The following is a 15,989-nucleotide window of genomic DNA, read 5'->3' on the forward strand; positions in this document are numbered from 1 at the left end:
GCTTTGAAAGGAGACTATGGAGAGTCTGCACAAACACAGTGGCAGAAAATGTAACGCTTTATCCGGAGCTGTTGACTTCGATTCAAACAGATTTACAAGAAGTTGTGAAAATGAAAATTACACAATGTGACAAAAAACATTTGCACCACTGCTTTTATTTTGCCAAGTATTAAGCCAACAGAAATGTGTGACAAACTAAAGAGTTCATTTTCTGTTTTACAAACAGTGGAGGTTTAACATGGAGGGCATCATTTTAATGAAAGACCTTTTTTTGGGGGGTTCTCCACTTGACACTTGACTGGCATCAGACTAAAGTGTCCCCAAAGAGCAAGTCAAGCTCCATACACCCTGACAGGTGATTTGCAGGTGAGAGGTTTTGTGATCCCGAAAACAGAAAGACACACAAACACACACACACACATTTTATTGCCTCCAGAAAACTATAGTCTCCTAAGCCCAAGTTTCAATCCTCACCGACTGCACCTTTGTGGGTTATACTGAAAATTGCAGCGAGTCTGGGTAAAATCAGTGACCTCTGAATTTTCTTAGTCAAGCAGAGTGGTGCTGCCAAACTGTGCATATAATGAAAGATCCAAACCCACTAATAAAAGGCCTTATATGCAAAGAACTCCATGAGACACAACAAGGGGAAGCAAGAGAATTAACAAAAGCAGAACACAGAATCTCCTATGTGCTGGTAATGTGCGATTTCACCCAATTTCAAGCATGGCTGGCTCAGTAAGATCCCTGCATCCCATTTAAACATTCCTCCAGAAATAACATTTATCCAATTTTCTTTCATGGATTCCTGCTTCCATGCTCTCATCTCACACATGCCTATGGCAACCAGCTGGAGTAGCTTGGATTGGATTTTAAAGGCACGTTCGGAAGAAAGGGATGGCAGAACATGCTTAGATAATGTGACATTTGTAGAATGTATATACTTCAAATTAAATGTATTACACTAATAATACTCAAGTGTGGTGTGTGCATATGTGAGTGTGCCTGCGTGGGTGTGTGAGCGAGAAGAGGGTTTGCTTTATTTCCATAAGATTTCAGGTAATAGTTTCACACAAATGTATCAAGGACGTAATCACCATTCTCACATTTTCGGTTCCCTTTGGCCTGCTGCTCCCCACTCACTAAGAATAGCACCATGCTGTGCCAGACACCTTTTTATTTTGCATTTTTTTCTGGCTTCACTTCCTTCTGAGTGACCACAGACGATGCTGCTGGATGCAAAACCACCACTGTTTCCAGGCACGGGGCCTATCTCAGCCACAACACACAGAAAAACACAGAACCCATCCAGTGAACAGCAACCCTCCCTACTCCGCTACATTCCCTGTACTGCTCATGCCACTAATTAGAAATGAACTGGGTAATTAACCACCTTGTCTCATGACTGGAGATGGAGTATGTCCCACAACACGTCGGTTTTGTCAGCTTACAATGACAGCATTTTTTGTTTGTTTTTTGTGCGGATTCCACTTTAAGCCACCAACCACAAGAGCTTATATTCAAAACCGTCTCGAACTTGGGATGGATGGAGAAGAGGCAGAAAATGGCAAAGCTTGTTGTGTGTGATGGTTCCCTGCCTTATCGCAGAACACAGCTCTCTCGTTTGACACAACTACTTATCTCTGCTAACTGGCATTTTCACACCAGCGTGCTGCTGAGCAGGTAAGGAGACTCTGACGTTCTTTATTGTTAGCAGAACTGCATTTATGAGGTAAGTATAGACTTCTAATCAGTGAAACCCTCACTATTACTTCTATAACATCTAAAAAGGGTTGGATTTATTATTATGTAGGTTAAAATGAATCAGATACTGTGTGTATGCGTTTTAGTTTCAACAGAAAAATCTGTTACTGTTACTATAGTTCACGAAAAGCAATAAAGGTGAAAGTGCCTTTTTGAACGACTGCACTTAAGTTTCTCACATTCACATTTACGGTCCATTGTGATACTGTAGTTATAGTCTAGTTTACATGCCACTATAAACGTCAATATTATTTCCATAATATTGTCATTTTTAATAAAGCTTGCTCTTCAAAGCTCAACACTGTATAAATAAAATTTTATGTCATCATTAAAGTACATTTAAAATGTGAAATTAAAATAATTTATAGAGTCAGTGAGTGTAAACAGAAACAAGTCACAAGAATAACGCAGGAGGGATGTTGTAAGATCATGAAATTACAGTGAGATGGTCTCAAAGTGAAAATATTTTCCTCTTTAGAAAGAATCAAGGATATGCACAGTAGTAGGTCATACAATATGTCCTGGTCTAGTTCTGGCCAAAACTGCGAGAAACCTTCCTGTTATCTTTTTTTTATTTTATTGATGGATATCTAGTTTGATGTGACATGACAGAAGGAATATGCCAGTTTTGACCCTCAAGGTTGAAACTCTGGCAGCCCTCTGACGATCGTGAGCCGAAGAATTCCTACAAAATTGAAAATGAGCTCCGTGCGCGATACCAGAAAGTCAGTGTTATCACTCAGCACCAGCCTGAATAAGAAACAAAAGCGAACCTCTGTGTCTCCTGAAAGAAAACGCGCTTTCACCCAGCTTTAGCTCCCCTTTCAAGCGAGGCCATTCCAAATAATACAAAAACATTTGGGTTTGTACAGCATTGTTGGTTGTCTTTGTGCGACGTGATGAGAGTGACACTCAGACCCGTGGAGCTGAGATTTAATAACAAGGCACTGTCCTCGAAATATCAACCTAAAAGTATTTGATGGATGGATGGATGGATGGATGGATGGATGGATGGATGGATGGATGGATGGATGGATGGATGGATGGATGGATGGATGGATGGATGGATGGATGGAGTTTCATCCGAGCTCAAGCCAACTCAGACCTGACACATGTTTAGGTAAATACAGGAAATAACATAATTTAAAGTGAATTTAGATTGATGGCAAATGTAACAGTAATGAAGACAGTAACAGTGAGAATAAAACAATCTGCTGGCCACATTAGCTCAGTGAGGGAGTACAAGTACCTGATAAACACTGCTTGCAATTAATAGCGTTCTGTTTTTCTGCCTTATTGTGTATTTGCTTGTAATCTGTGTGGCGTTTACTCCGCTTGCCCACACTGGTGTGAGAAAAACAACACTAGCAGAGACAGACAAACACCCACAGCATGCATTTGCATTTCATTCCTCATTATATGTATTAACCGAGCCCACCTTAGTCATATTAATGCATTAGTGTGTATCGGTGACTCACTGTGATCCAGGCCTAACACATGCGTCCTAAATGGTGCACGTTGTACATGATTGTTTTCAAATTCTTCCACACCACATTACACGCACACACAGTCATAATCTAGGACACGCATACACGTTCCCCTTCGATCGCCTTGTCAATTACACAGGGGAAGTGTGGCAGAAAGAAAATGAAGGGAGTCAACAACGCATGGAACATCGATGTGTCCAACCACCACTGTCTGTTTAAGTGGAATTGACTTCTGCTCATTTCCCAAATTACACATATCTGACTGGCCCACCACTGCAGGGGCTACAGGATGCAGAGGGACAGACTCCTGCGCACACACACTCTCCATTTCTCTGCAGGGAATCAATGTCTGCTTAATTATTGGGTGAATTTAATCAGCGACACAGCAGTACTTACTGCCTTGTGACCCAGTAGCTGTCAGGAAGTCATTTGGTTTCCGCCAGTTAGTGTTCAAATACCACCACAATAATTACAAGAACAACAATTTAATTGTTGCAAAGGTGTAGAGATAACAGAAGAACTACCTCTGTATCATGGCCGCTTTGTCCACAGCCTTTCACCTGAAGGTACAGTATTTCCCTGCTGCTGCTGCTGCTGCTGCTGCTGCTGCTGCTGCTGCTGCTGCTGCTGCTCACGTTGTGTTACTGGGAATGGCACAAACTTCTGTATCGCTAATCCTTGACCCAAACAGCAGGGTAATCATTAATAATAGGAATTACTGTCCCCAAAACAGCCTGTTAGCATATCCATCCTGCTAAGCAGAGGCACTAAATTGGCCATTTATTATTATCAGCATTAGCTGTTCATTTTCGAGTCGAGGTCTTGAATTTATGTTTTCACAATATAAAATACAAGAAATATTAGTAATCTCATTATGTGAAAATGTGTCCACCGGTGTGCTTGCCAATTAAATGGCATAAACACATTTCACTCAACCTCTAACATACTCAACTTAATTGAGTGGGGAACAGGATGTGTTATAAATGATGGCTTTATTTTAGACAGATCCTTCATTCCCACCTGAATAAAAATGTCAGTCCAAGAAAAGAATTCTGCCCCAAGCAAAGAACCAAAACTTAAGCCTTGCTTTAAGGCCTTTAAGACAGACTCTCAAAAATATGAAAACTATTTGTCTTCTCACCTATCTCTCTGCAAGAAATCAAATAAGAATGTACTGTAGTTGTGCAAATCCGATGATATACCACAGCACAGTTTGTCGTGCAAACAGCACCACATGTAAGTTGGGTATCGTGCTTTAATAGTTCCACTTCCAAAGTCCCAGGGCGTCTTACTGGCTTCCAAACGCTAGCTCCGACACATGTTGTAAAGACCTATGAATGTAGGCTGAAAAATGTCTCAACACTCTCCAAAGGGATAAATATTGTTTGGGAGAAATCAATGAAAAGTCTTTAGGGGTAATATCATTTAGGTTGGTTCAGCAACAAAACAACTAACAGAATACAAAATTTGTTTCTGTGTAAGACCTGAGATACTGCATTGATTAATGTCACGATAAATGTTAGATTCCACACTGTGGACTATGAAATTCTCTGATCTAAAAATACAATGCAGTCTACAGTAGTGTTCCCCTGTAGGAGTGAGGGGAACAGCAGTGGTGCTGTAGGGCAGTTGTCCAACACCAGACCCATGTTCACGCCCGTCTGATATATCATACATGACACAATTAAAAGATTAAACAACTTCCTGACAGTCTGAGACACAGGTCTATCAGTCATACTTGTTCATCTTTAAACATTTACCAATCCTAAATCAACTGACTGTCTGCATTCATCAGCTTCTGAGGGTTTCATTGCTACAGTGAAACGATATTGAATAATATCAGTATTCCACTCCTGTGGCATTAACCACAAATCTGTGTTGCTCGAGTCAAGCCAATTATTAGGTATATCCCCTGCAAACCAACACACAGTTGCTCTGTTTTGCATATTAAGTAGAAAATCTAATCTATCAAAATGCATATTCTATGGAACTATGTTAATGGGACAACTGGAGCATTTATAATTGCTCCGTGTGCTAGGAATGAGAATTAATTTTTGCATGGGCTAAGGACATATTAAGTTAATGACAACAGTCTGGTAAATGGCAGACGGATGGTTCACTGCCTCAAAGAACCTTGTGAGTTCTTAATCAAACGTGCAAAGGTATTAAAGTTTGGGCTTGTGGAAGCCATGTGGCATGTGTGATCTGAACATTCCATCACACAAAGGGGCCACTCCACCTCCATATGAAGTATCTACTGTACATCCAGACCATTGCTGGCCCAGTCATGCTGGATGATGTCACATCAAGCATAATGGGCATCTCCACAATTACTCAAGCCTGTCACATGAGCCAAGTGTGAGTTTGCTCACGTCTGCTAACAGAACTGGGCACCAGTGACGAACCAGCCCGTTCCGGTTAATGCTGCCATGTGCTGGGCTGTAAGAGCAGATTGTACTTGTAGACATCAGCCGCTCATGCTTGCCTTAGGTCTTTACTGACAGGCGGGTCAGAACCAGTAGCCTGCTAAAGCTAAATATTTAGCCTGGTCCCAGAGCTCCTTCTGTTTTTCTTTGCACAAGAGAGCAGATACCAACCGTGCTCTTGGGCTGCTCCTCTCTATGACCCGGCCAAAACCTGCCTCCTGATAGCTCATGAGACTGTGCTGGGACACAGATGTACGAATGCACCGTCAACTTACATCTAGGACAATATCTGTTAATAACAATAAATAAAAGTAACATTTAGTGTTTTACAATACAAAATTTACAATCTGTTTGTGGACTTTATTTGACAGAACAGAGGCATGAACATGACTTGAATCACTCTGAGCCTTGAGTTGGACTTGCTCCAAAGGTTTTGAAAACAGCGCTGGCCTCCAGGCTTTCCACACTATGCTCTCGTTTTGTGTCTACACTCTGACACTAGATGATAGTTCTGAAACATCAAAGAGACATCTATGTTTTCTCCAGCCTCTCACACTCACCAACAGTGTGGAAATTAAAATGCCAGGTTTGCCTCCAAGTTGGAGAGGTATTTTTGTCGATGTGTGTCCACAGAGCAGACAGTTTATTGGTTCATTGTGTCTGTTCATATGGTGACAGTTGGAGAAGTTCATTAGGAGCACAGCATGCAATAAGATCCCTCTCATTTAAATATAATAATATTTCAACCTTGTTAAAGTTGTTTTTTATTAGAACAAAAAGAAGGACAAAAAAGTAAAAAAAGAGCTTAGAAAATACATATTTCTATTTGTGTCTTTATGCAATTTCTCCTTTTACTAAGACATTTGACTAATAAAGTTTAAAGTACAGTAGATACGTTCCAAAAAGCCCTAAATGTTAACTTGAAGCAGGTACAGAAGCTGTTCAGCTCAGACACACCCCTACTACAGCAAAACCAGCAGACTTTAACCTTTTCCTACATCAACGAGACATCGCAATTAGGAAACTGCACAAAAATGCAAATTAGACACATTTTAGCAGAACGCCGAGAACCTGTACATCCGGATAATTCATGTATTCAGGACACATTTTAGGGCACATTATTCTCCCTCAGTGTGCAGTGTGACTTCCCTCTAAATAAAGGTTACCAAAAGAGGGGATATTTAGATAAGTATCAAAACGATGCTGTGTAGCAGCCTGGACTGCGCTGGATCACATAATCCCCAGTCAACTAGGTATCAAACAATGTCTGCCTCTGACTGCAGCACACTTATATAAACAGAGAGGAGCATATTTACCCTTCAGCTAAAGGTGTCTCTTGAGCCGACATGTTTGTATATCTGAACATCCTTCACAGGTTGCCTGGAGGGGGCTCACGCCTGAACTTTAAGCTTTTTACTTCACAGCAGGGGTGAAGAGGCAACGAGCATGAGAGGTCACCTGGAACACTTCCCTCGCTCACGCTCGCGCAAAGCAGCAACGTGCACATTCGTGATCACAAATACATGAACCTATTCAAACAATCAGGTACACACCAGCGCCCAGGGACCTGCAGTGTACAGTATGAAAAAATATATCTGAGGAAGAAGTTGCAAAACTGTTTCCCAGTGCAGACACTCAGGTCAGAGGAGGAGGAGGAGGAGTAAAGACTGCAAGAGGAAAAGGGAGCTGGAGGAGGAAAAGAAATATCTGGTGGTTTCACAAGGAGGAAAAGGAGACAGAAAAAAGCAAGAAAGGCAGAGAGGAGTAGAAGAACAACACCAAATGTGAAGTAGCATTTGAAGTGGAAGAATTCCAGTTTGGATTCAACCTCTTTGGCTAATGAGAATCATTAACATGGTGTGCCCGGCTTCTCTAAACGCTGGGGGGGATTGGAAGACGGGGTATAAAAATAAAACCTCTCAAGCATATCCCCACAAGAGTCATAGGCCGGGAGCTGGTAAGAAAGATGTAGCAAACCCTGGCTGCAGAAGGCACAACTTAATGCAGCAGCAGATGCCAAGGATGCTGGAAATGGCAATACTTATGCAGGAAGAACACTCGGCTGAACTCCGAACCCTTCAGACTCGGTTTGAAGCGTGGCGGCAGAAGAAGCAATTTAGATGCAGGTGATTTCAAGGATTGAAATAAAGACTGGGGTGAAAACGTCTGTGTAGCACTCTGCGGCGTGATATAAATCAGAGGCTTAGATCAGTCTAACTATGTTGTTCCGTGTGGGAAACCTGCCTTTTAGGAGCATGATGGATCGGAATAGGAAAGGATCTCTAGTCCACTCGAACAGCAGTAAAGCTCACCGACGTCACAGACACTATTTCAAGTGGGCAGTGCACATTCCTCCCTGCTTTTTATGATCCCATCGGATTTGTCATTTTCCCTCTCTGCACATGCGCTTAACAGTAAAACAAAGCCCCCATGGGGTTTAAAAAACAACCCAAGTGTCCTGCTTCTGTAAATTATGAGTGATATATAGTCCACATCTTTTTTAAACACTCCCGCCACTTTTAGCGCACGATCAATAAAGTGGTTAAATCAGGCAGGATCAAGCTGAAAATACAAATGTCCTTCGTCAGTGGTCCAGAATATCGCAGAGAGCTGCGTTCCTGGACAGCCTGCCATCGATTCCTGCTTTTTCCACTCTCAGCACTGTCACTCTACACCGGTGGGGGGGCTGCATCCGTGAAATTTACAACATCTCACTGGATCGGGCTTTCCCAACCAGCAAACACTGCAAACCTGCTATTCCATCAGGCCTTCTGTCACACTGCAATTGCTTTTCCTCACTTATTTTGTTTCTTATGACAAAAAACAAATATGCACATACACTGAGAGTCCCAAGGCAGTGAGACAGGAAAGGGTCTGGATAAGGTCAGCATAATTGGCACTGTCATTCTTTCTGCTAATGAAGTGCATTGTGGCTGAGAAATCATCTGTTGGTATTGGCTGGTATTGGAAATCAAATACATTAAAAAAATGCAAGAAATATATGTCAATATTACAAACATGAAATATGTCAGTATGCTGTGCAGTACCAGTACTACTGCTACTACCTGATCAATCAAACAAATAAATCAAACAAAAAATGTCTCTATGTGTACTGAAACATGCTGAGCATAAGAAATAGGGAACCAACATAACATAAAAAAGGTGAAAGCCTTTAATATACAGGGAGTGGTTTAATCAGAAAGAGAGAAGCTGTGTTTTTGTGGTGCATTTACAACCAGAGAAGGAAAACCCGGGTAAAGAGCGCTGCCCTCTACCTGCCGTTTTATTTTCTCCTACTGTGTGTAAATCTGTGCAGTATCTGATGGATGATGTAGTCGCTAATGAGAGCTGGATATGTCCACATTTAACTGTCTCCCTAACGATAACTAATGGCCGTAGCTTAGCTAACACAATTAACACTGGCGCAGAGGAAAATAAAATTCCCCCAGAATGAAGTATTATGTAAATTATTAATTACCACACAGACGATTGCAATCTTGCTTAGCTGCCCATTGGCAGTCGAATAAATGTAAATGATTTAGAGACAGAGGAGGGAAAACAGTGAACATAATCCTCACACAATGAAAATGTGCGAGAAATTTTAGCAAATACCACCTGCTTCTTAAGCAATGTGGAGAAACTAGTCACCAAAGAAGGATCATATGCAGAGTGCAGTGAAACAAATGGAGGACAAGATGTGTGATGACTTCTATTTTATTAATTCTACATTTGATCTAGAAAGTACAAACTATATAGCATCGAATATTATGCTCGTTTAAATCTGGTTTACACACTTTATACAATAACTTTCCACACAGGAAAAATGCTGCATTAATCTGTATTTAATTAAAATTTATGTGGCCTTTCTGCACAATCTCAGCCTATTTTCAATGAGCGCTGCATGTTTCATAAGCTACAGCTTGCATAAAATTCCATGTTCTCCTTGTAGTAACAAGAGGGAGTGAGTAGTACAGATAAAGACACAGCATAAGGTGAAGTCGGAGACAAAAAGAGTTCAGTATATCCAGAAAGAGAAAGAGGAACGGAGAGGGAAAGTGATCTCTCAGATTCAGTGTCTCCGCTTAATGACACTGGATCCACATGGGAGAGAGCCAAGCGCCGTGCAAGATATGATGAATCCAGAGAAAGATAACCTCGAGCCTCCCCACTCGCATGCTCCACATACACACACACGGCAGAAATCATCTGCTCAGCTCTTTTTCAAATGTGGCTTTTCTCACCTCTTCTGCTTCTGCCGTCTTTGTGACTGTCACTTTCTATCTTGTTTTTACTTAAGCGAGGCAGCCAAAACATTAAAAGCACCCAATTAGACTTCACCGCTCTGTGATTTTCAAAAGTAAACATACACTGGAAATATTACTTTCCCACAGGTTCTACACAACACTGACATTCTAATCGTGGCATTACAATCCACGACAGAGCTGTTGTATTAGGCTGCAATAGATTGTAGGGGGGGTCCTGAAAAAGTGGCCAATAAATGTGAAGTTCTCTCAATACCAGACAGTGGCTTCTTAAACCCCCCCCCCCTACTGTGAACAGTGACAATATGTCTGGCTTTGCCAAATTAACCCACATCAATATATGGCAATAACCTTCACCAGATGACATGAAAGGAAAAGAGGGAAGCGGGGGGAGACTAGTGGTGGGCAATGCTATGGAAATGGGAGTGGAACTGGGAATCTGAGGCACAAACTGATGGACGATGGGACATTTCATAATGTGGAGCAGCACTAGAATACTTAGAGAAATAATGCACATGTTTAATATCACCATGCATCAAAATGGGCCAGTACATCTGAAATACACTGATTTACGTACCTGAGCAGAAAATGCATGTGATCGGGCATCCAAAGCAAAACTCCTTAAGCTGTCAGTGACTGACAGAAGAATTTTACCATTTTATCCCCTGAATCTATAACATTCACGACAATCCTTACAGTCAACCTAGTGCTAAACAAGTCAGAAAGTGTCACAGTATCCAATGAGCTCCAAGGACATGTTCAGCCAAATCCAGCATAACGTCACAAAAGAAAAATAAATTCACTGACAGTTGTTTATCCTAACAATAAACTGCTCCTTTAAACTATTACCCTGCCGATGACAGTTGCAACTGATACCATGCAACGGCATCAATTCATTGTCTCATAGCACATTTTTATTATGACTCTATTAAACTACTTGACTGGCAGCAGACACGTCCACCTGCTAAGACACGCATCTCCCGCAACACACTTTGAAACACACACGCACACGCACGTGAACACATAAAGCAGCAGGACAGGGTCGTTAGGCAGCTATTGTTGTGTTCCTCTCTGCGCAGCATGATAACAGTGTGATTGATACCAGGGTTCCGCCGTTAATCACCTAGCTGGATGACTACCAACGCACAAGCGTCTCGAAAGTGAGGCGCGCACTACAACGGGACACAACTACAAATAAATGTGCACAAAGACGCAGCACTCTCGCGTACGCACACGCACAGGTCAACTCACCTGCTCGGAGTGGCCGGCTGAAAGCTTTACAATTCGCCCCGGATGATTTTCTTCTTTCTAGCTCTCCTCACGCTCGGCGTGCCCGTGGCTTGGCTCTCCCCCTCTGTGGCGGTGCGCGGATGTCCTGCAGGTCGCAAACCTTTCCTGCGTTGCCTGGCTTGAGTGCATCGATCTCTTGGTCAAGTGGTACGTGGTCCTGCTGTTTCCACGGGACTCGGCGCTCTCTCCTCTCCGCCACTCACTCTGCCTCACACAGCTGCAGAGGGAAATATGAGGACAGGCAACGTGGTTGAGTGGTGTTCCTCTCTCTCTCTCTCTCTCTCTCTCTCTCTCTCTCTCTCTCTCTCTCTCTCAGGTTGTCAGCTGGTGCGATGCTATCTCTTCCCTCTTTTATGTTCAGCTGAACTGCATGCTACCTCACCATGCCAGTTTTGCTGCCTTTCCACTGATTTCTCTGGCTTTCTTTCGCCCCCTACCTCATTACTGAATCTATGTATCCGTGTCTTTGCTAGTGCAGCCTCTAGTGGCAGGCTTCTCTCCATGCTGCTCACAGAGCTCGCGGATTTTCTTCACATAGAATTATGAAGGTGTGCATCAACGCCGCCTAAGATACATTTATTATCATTTCTGCATCTGTGCTACCCATTTGAAAAAATGTCTGCATGTTGGTGGCATTTTCATTTCCCACAATTCCCCGCGGCTTTCACACCAAGTTACAAATTAAGAAAAGTATCAAATCTGAAACAATTTGAGAGGAAAAGAAAGGTTGTTAACTTTTAGAACGGTAAAATATATAAAGTATATTTTTACAATACCCAAAACATTCAACCTATATTAATTTACCACCAGATGTTATTTTTTAATGAGCAGTCCCATTTGTTCTATTCATGATTGTTATTTCGACCGTACTTAATGACTCCTTACTGTCTATTGTAATATTGACAGTGACTACTTTTACTGGTGAAGGAGCCATTTGGGCAGAACAATTTTATCTATAAAACAAACCTAGGCAATAATGCTAATAAGATTTAATCTGTAAAACCAATAATGATTACTTGTATAAGAAAATTAAGCTAATATATGACAGAATGCAGTAAATTGAAGCGGACTGCTAGCTGTTAGCTGATGAGCTAACACTTCTCCAGCTTGCTAAAGTTCATATCAGTTTAGAAGGACACATTACTGAGTTTGACATAACATTACAGCTGGTTTCACAACTGGCTTCGGAAAGATTATAACATCGCAATGTGGATTAGAAACAGTCTAAACAAGACAGAATAATAAGAGCGTCTAGCTAACAGCTTACCGTTACAGACATGACGACGATTCAGACACCAACTTCAATCAACAAGGAAAACTGCGAGGAAACGTCTCAGGAGATTTTCGGATAAAAAAATAAATGCAGAAGTACTGGATACTGCACTTTAAAAAATAAAATACAAGTACGATTGTTGAATCGGAACTGTACCAGTTATTATTATATTACATAAAGCTACGTTGAAACCCAAAGTGTGCCGTCATTCCTGGACTGGTGCTCACTATCTCCCCCTAGTGGTGTGAATGGATGTTTACAGGACATATTTACATGAAAAATATCTATTACTATCTGCTTTATATAACAATAGACACATATTACCTTTTACAAGCAGTAATTTATGTCAGTTTAAGATTATAATGGACAGCGTAATAGTTTTTCTCAGCTAGTTACAGCCTTCTTCAGCTTTGCTGGGATCAGATTCAGTTCAGTATCTATTCATTTCCACACTTTCACACATTTACAAGTGAAATATGATGATTAACTAAATGAAGGAATGGATTCCACTGGAAATAAAACTGCATGCGTCATGAAACAAACACTGGTGGCAATTAGGCTGCTATGCAAACATTAAACCAAACTGTATTAGACCTCCCAGATCTTCGAATTGGCATCAAATTGTACCCGCGCAGTTCAGAAAAATCATTACACTACTGTATTGTTTTTAAGTGTCTCCTTTGTGTTCTCGTACAGCAGTTAATCACATCTCCACGCTTCTCATATTTGCTCCACTCATGAACTGCTTTGATTTATTGATAGAACCATTACTGTGTTCGTTCAATTTTGTGTTTCAGTACACGCATAACAGATGCCTGGTATAGTAGTATAATAACTACATTGACTGAATAATGGTGAATACAGGGGTTGAAATTCGAACATTTTTTATTGTATTGTATAGATCATCATCGCTCCCAGCACCAGAGTGTACTGCATGTCTTCTTGTCAAAATTACTCCAGTGCCTTTTTGTGAACTGGCACAATACATGTTCTTTTCCACTTTAATCCAGTCAACGACAAAAGGTCTCAAGTCTATTCAGTTTTGCAAAGACTGGTGGGCAATCGCAAGTTTTAAAACATTTTTAAAAGCTTTTCCTCACTTGTCATGTCCTTATAAAAGCTTTTTCGCCAGCCTTCTATGACTGAGGTGTGCATTTACCATCAGTGTAGTGTTTTTGGTGACAAATGCAGAGCTGTCTCCTTCTCCTTCAATAGCAGTGGTGCTGTTTGAGAGCAACCCACCTGTCAACATATACTGATCAGACAAAACATTATGATAAAGGGAACCCCTGCTAGTGCTGGGATGTATTGGGCAGCAGGTGAATATTTCAGAACCAGAACTGGATCACGTGGGTGCAGCTGTGTCACTTATCTCGGGGACACATGGCACAAACATGCCTCTTTCAGCAAGATAATGCTGCCAGCCACAAAGCAAAGATGGTTCTGAAATGGTCCGAATAGCAAACAACGCGTTTGAGGTGTTGACTTGGCCTCCACGTTCCCCAGATCTTGATCCAGTTGAGCATCTGTGGGATGTGTTGGACAAACAAGTCTGATCCACGAAGACCCCACTTCACAACACACAGGACCTCAGTGATGTGCTGCAAACATACAGGCCTCTATTGTAGGAAACCAGGCCTCGGGTCAGGGCCGTTTTGTCAGCAGGGACCCACATATTAACAGGCAGGTGGTGCGGGTAAACCTGTGCAAAGCATCACTGGAGGGTCCGGCTCCAAAGCAACAAGAATGCATTTATTTATTGAAAATAAAGTAGTTTAGTGACTAATTCACTAATGGACTGCCAAAAATTTAAATAGGTCTATTTGCATGATTGTGGGGGTGTAAAAGCCAAAGGCCAAGTGTTACTTTGCGTCAGTGAAGGGAATATTTTCAGGGATCACACCTGTGAAAGAAAAACATGTTTATTATGTTCTAGATGTGTTTACTGACTGTCAGGTTATGATATAGAAAGGACCCCGGAGGAGAGGGGAGGTTTTATTCTTAGCAAGTCACAAACGTGTGTGTATAAACAGCATAACGTGACAAACAACATCGCTGTCAAAGCGGCGTCACACAAAACAAGATGAAGCAGCCAAAAGGCATCGAGCTTCCAAAACAACAGGGCAGATCATTAAGAAGGTAAGAATAACGCGCGTTCAGCGCGGTAGAACCTCAGTCTAGATAAGGATCCAAAGGCCCATTAGCCCGGAATAGGAGGAGAACCTGACGCTGGCTGTCAGAGCTGATGAACACACTCTGGAGGAGATCAGTCAGCGGCTCACGCAAAGCTCATCAGAGTGAGCTAATAAGAAATGCTCCGCTAGAAAACCCCAGGAAAAAATCAACACACGCTAAAAATCACGCCTCCAGGCACACACACACACACACACACACACACACACACAAAATGGGTTTTCACCCAGTACACGTGCATTTTCAGCTCTCAGCTCCACTGTTTGAATTATCCACAGGAAATGTGCTTTAAAAATAAAGTCAGGGGAAACTTGATAAGATCACAGCCCCCCTAAAAATCAAAGCTCTGGTCTGAATAATGGGTAAATAGTAAAAAGTTCTCCTGTTCAGTACTGTTTGAAGCGGTCCTAGAAACGTTGAAAATGCAGATGTGGCCGTGTTCGCTTGCGTTGTGAGTGGTCAGCAGAACCTTGCAACACCGAGCGTGATGACGCTGCAGAAAGCGCCTTCCCACAACATGCATATACAGTATTTAGCCTCTCGCATTCAGCTGTGAGTCATGCCTTTATGTTCTAATATAATGTAAATGTTATTGGCAAAAGCATCAGATTCATAAACACACAGACTGGCTTCGTGTGGGTTACGCCGGCCCACGTTCTAATACATTGTCTCCACTTCCTGCGCCACAAATGAAAACTGTGATTCCCGAATAACGGCAGCCGCGCGGATTATTTAAAGCAGCCATTTCCATGCGAAACACAATAAACAAGCCGCACTGAGCGCACATCGCGGCTCCAGCGGGCTTTCAATTTATTTACCTCTTGCGAAAGAATTTATAGGGGGAATAAACGCAATAACTGCGTCGTTTCCTGTGGCGTCCGGTCGCGCGTCGCCTCATTGTCGTCTGTTGGAAAGTGGGCGACTTCATGAAGATTGGAGGGTAGAAAACGATTTCAATCACACGCAGACGACCTCGGCCTGTTTCCCCAGTCCTCATCTTCCCACCGAGTCTGGAGCCTTTATTGTGAACGAATGGGAACACGCTACAGTCTAGGAAGGGAATTCCTTTTTAGAACCACAATATGACTGGGCTCGATATTCAGTCTGGTGCCACTGATGCCACATTATGCTCCACGTGTGTGTGTCTTTTAGAATATGAGCGTTGCTGACTGGAGTGACCCCCTCCCTCATTCAATAAAGCTTTGTGTTTCTTTAATCAATAAAGCTTTCTAATTGCTGAAGCGCCAGCAGACCAATTAAAATGTGTCTGGTTGTGAGGCTAATAAGAGCAGGA

General features: G+C 42.1%; 1 protein-coding gene across 6 annotated transcripts in view; it reads right to left on the reverse strand.

The window, feature by feature from the left end:
* tnr (tenascin R (restrictin, janusin)) overlaps positions 1-12,722 on the reverse strand; it is a 108,313-nt gene extending 95,591 nt beyond the window's left edge. For 3 of the 6 annotated variants that reach the window (XM_029130809.3, XM_029130808.3, XM_055503655.1), the window contains exon 1: positions 11,191-11,646. The gene's annotated coding sequence lies outside the window, so the exon portion shown is untranslated. Of the gene's footprint in view, positions 1-11,190; positions 11,647-12,496 lie in introns of those variants that run through there. The other 3 variants (XM_029130810.3, XM_029130811.3, XM_029130807.3) reach the window with 2 other exon arrangements.
* Positions 12,723-15,989: the final 3,267 nt, after the last annotated feature.

This window comes from Betta splendens, chromosome 17 (assembly GCF_900634795.4).
Source record: "Betta splendens chromosome 17, fBetSpl5.4, whole genome shotgun sequence".
Lineage (NCBI taxonomy): Eukaryota > Metazoa > Chordata > Actinopteri > Anabantiformes > Osphronemidae > Betta > Betta splendens.